Genomic DNA, 4190 nt, shown 5'->3' with positions numbered 1-4190 from the left:
GTGGTGGGGAGTGAGTGGTGGGTGGCAGGGAGGGTTTGGGATGACAGGTGAACAATTTCCTGGAGAAATTGCTGTAGAAAGCCAGCTTCCCTAGCTAATGGAAGGGTGTTCTTTCTCTGTTCAGAATTTGCCTGCTGCCTTGGCTTACATCAGTTGAGATGTGCTAGGATGAAAGAGTTTCAGCTGCCCTTTGATTTGACTGACCAGGCTTACAAGTCAAGAGATAGGTATTTAAGGGGAGGATGAATGTCTTGCATCCGACAAAACATTCCTTTGTCTCCCGAGTGAGTTGCTCTTTGTTACATACTGGGCCCCCTCCCCTATTAGAGTAGATATAAGGAAGTTGAGATAAGAATATAGACTGATCATTAAAAGGTTTAAAACCCTAAACAGCTATAAGAATTTGCTGTAACAGATGTAGCTCTGATTGTCACTGTACCTCCCCTTGAATTTGCAAGTCCTGTAGTTAACCTTTCCAGTCCAGAGTTGTATTTGTCTTCCAGGGCTAAGTAATTAAGTCTGATGTACTTTCTTTTTTTTTAAAGATTTATTTACTTACATATACAAGAACTGGGGTACAAGCCAGAGGTGTGGGAGGTGAGAGGATTCACCAGAGGCAGAGTGGGGAGAAAAACAAGCAGATTGACCGAAGTACACTGCTGAGGGAAGCAGCGGGCAAGTCAGAAGAGGTCTGCTGTGCCATGTGGGTCACTTGCCTGGCCGGGGATCAAATTAGTGCTGCAGTGGCTACCCGTAGCTGATTAGTGCTGCATCTTAACCCCTTGCTCCACTAGGAAGGTCCCTGATGTACTTTCTTTCTACCTGGGAGCATGGGGTAAATTCTGTAGCAGTAGACTAAAATATTTGGTTGAGTTAATTCTTAAACCAAAACTTCTTCAGCTTGCTCTGATCTCTCCTAAGGTCTTTTATGGCAGAAAACTTCCAGGTGATTTGCTAATAATACCGAGTCCAGAGTTATGTTGAACAGAAGTAACATCTTAGAAAATATGAAAAAGAAAAGATTAAGAAAACATTTCCAGTGATTTGCTAAAAGAAGAGTTAGAACCAGAACATCTTCATTTCTTTTTTTTTATTTTACCAATTATATTTAAGGCAAACATTTTGTCACCCCTTGCATTTTCCAACCTTACCCTCTCAAAAAATTTTTTTAATTGCATGCTTCTGAGCAATGTCAGGGCCGCTTCTGCAGGTGTATAGCTAAGGGGCGGGGGTGCACAGTTAACCTCCTAAGGGACACCTGTGTTTGTAGAGCACCCCCCTGAACACTGGTGAGAACTGGCATTTCTCCCGGGAGAATATTGTTTTAATTAATTTTTTATTTATATCTTTTACGTCATTGTGTAATCCCCGTAAAATTCCCACCACCAGTTCACCCATGAACCATCACCGTAGTCCCTTGTGCTCTTCTCTCCCCTGTTTTGATCCCTTTTCTCTCTCTCCCTCACAGTCTGTCTCTGATTTATGGTTGCCTGCTACTTTTGTGGTGGTTTGTTGTTATTTTTTTCCTGATCCCTTATTTGGTTCCCCTGTATTCCTCCTCTAAGTGAAACCATTCAATATTTTTCTTTTTCCTTCCAGCTTATTTCACTGATCATGATCCCTTCTGGTTCCATCCATGTTGCTGCAAATGGCATGAGTGTATCTTTTTTGATAGCTGAATAATATTCGTGTGTGTGTGTGTGTGTGTGTGTGTACCACCTCTTCTTGATCCCATCATGTATTTTTGGGCATTTGGGCTGAAGAAACCAACACTTTCTTAAAACAAAAATGCTGAAATGCTGTGACCTTAGCACCCCTTTTAGTGAACTGACAGCTAAGGGCCAACTCAGGACACTTGTAATGATTTTCTCTTCTCCTTGGAGAGCTCCCTGCCAAGTAGTCCTTCTCTGAAATTGTGTATAATCACCTAAACTTCCCTTTTTTCCAGTGAAACCACAGCCACTGATTTGTATTTCTCCCTTTATCACCCTTCACTTAGGGAATTTCTTTTAAAAATATTAAAAAAAAAACTATTTTAAGAAATAGTAAATGAAGGGAAATGTCAACATGGAGCTTAATGTTAATGCCCCCTATAAAGAGGTATTTTGAATTGAGGTTAAGTAATGTTGCTATTTCAATTTCAAATTTAGGACATTGAGGTGAAAAGGGCAAATTTCAGGGTAATTGAGTTACTTTTCCCAAAAAATTATTGGAAAGGAGTAAAAGGTTCAGAAATGCCATAAAGACACAAGCTCCCAGGTAACAGGGGAGTTAGAGATGGGTGGACTGATGTGAACTTTGCTCAGAGATTCCATGGGAATTTGCTGTCTGCTTGAAAAGTGGAGTAGCTTTTGCATACAGTATCTGTAAAGGCGGGACAGGACACAGTGCAGGTTCTCTGATCCCATGCAGACTGGGTAAAGGAGGAGTCAGAGTCCTCAGTGATTTTGCAAGTCTTTTATTGGGGTTCAGTGGGTACATGCAAGGCAGGGGTGCGGGCTGGGAGGCTGGCAGGCCTCCCAGCCCCCAGCAAGTCTTTACTCTATCTGGGCTCTCTGGCGTTCGTTCTGCTGCTTCTCAGCTTCTCTTTCGGCTTCTGCTTCGGCTTCTGCTGGCATCCCCGTGACGCCACCCTTAAAAAGCACAGTCTTAGCTGAATCCCATCTACCTATGCCCACACCCTACTCCAGGTGCCCGCCATCAGGCATGCATTCAGGACAAGGATCCATCATCTATCCTGATGGCGGAAGGGCAGAAAAGCCTGATATTTTCTTTACCCTACAGTATCCCATAGGAGCCTTTTTTAAGTTAAGGTCAAGCTACAACAGAAAAAGCCATTGTGCTTGGGGCCGCAGCCAAAGCCCCTATATTTTGCTAGGAGGATAACACCTGTATTTTTACCAAAGGCCATTTATCTAGGCTCTAGTCACACAGGAGACAGCAATGTTAGCTCTACCTGGTGTTCACACCCCAACAAGAGAATCTGCTTTGTTTTGGGTGCACATGGTTTCACATGGAAGACACCTGTCAGATCTAAGTCAGCATAGGTTTAACTTCATGATGCAAAGCAAAATGCTTTTGAGAGCAAAATCTCCCAGGAGTGCCTCCACCCCCTCACCAGCAACTGCAAAAAAGAAGGCGTCTGTGGGAGAAAAGGGTGGCTATAGACGTCATTGCATCTCTTAAGATCCCAGCTGTGACCTGGCTCAGAGTTTTACAGTTAAAAATAACTGTGGCTTAGAGTTGGGGGAAAAAAGTAAACTGTTGTGTCTCCATGGAAACTGGGAGAGGAAAAAAGGCAAGCCATGGATTTCCAGCAGATGTGGCGAGATGGGGTGGATATGGGGTCTGGGAGCTTAGAGGCTCTCAAGTGAAAGCAGATATCCCTGATTAGCATCCAGGATATAGCCAGACTTGGCGTCTGGGCTCTGGAGATACTCTTTGCAACTAGGGCATCTTTGTAACAACAATGTACACCTTGGTCAGGTGAAGAATTACTTGATGCTTCCAACTTCCTATAACAAGGATTTGCCACTATTTGGCAAAGCAAGAGAGTTGTGTGAGCAACATAGTAGGTTAGATGTTGCCTTCTTACCAATTTGGGAACCTCTGTCCCTGCTTCACATTCCATTTTTTATTTGCATAGTCAGAAGCTTGGCAGGGTTGGTAGCAATTCACAGGGAAAGTGACAGTCTGTGTGTTCCTATGCTAACACGGACATTTAACTCCCCCCACCAGGTTTTTTCTCTTCTGTGTTAGAGAAGATTATGCAAAGTGGCATTAATTACCTAAGGATGTCTTTGAAAGTCCGTCTCTGACCATTTCTGGTAATTTCATGTTTTCTTTAAAAACAATTTTTCCTCAAGAAATAAATACATTAATACATTCTGGCTGTACAATTTTTTTTTTAAAGCCGTCTCTTTTCCCTTTTAAGTAAAACCTTTATGGACCTCCCTGGTGGCATAGGGGTTAAGTCTCAGCTATCAGTGCTGGGGCCTGAGTTTGATCCTGACCTGGGAGCTTGGGTTAGCTCCTATGTGGCGCAGCAGACCTCTCCTGTTTCTCCTGTTGCTCCCCTCAGCAGTGTATGTCAGTAGTTCCACCTGTTCTGCTCCCCACTCTGTCTCTGATGAATCCTCACCCCCCACCCCCACTCAGGCACCTCTGGCCTATACCACAGCTCTTCTATG

This window comes from Talpa occidentalis, unplaced genomic scaffold (genome assembly GCF_014898055.3).
Source record: "Talpa occidentalis isolate TD23 unplaced genomic scaffold, MPIMG_talOcc4v2.1 talOcc4.7, whole genome shotgun sequence".
NCBI lineage: Eukaryota > Metazoa > Chordata > Mammalia > Eulipotyphla > Talpidae > Talpa > Talpa occidentalis.
This window is presented reverse-complemented; position numbering follows the sequence as displayed.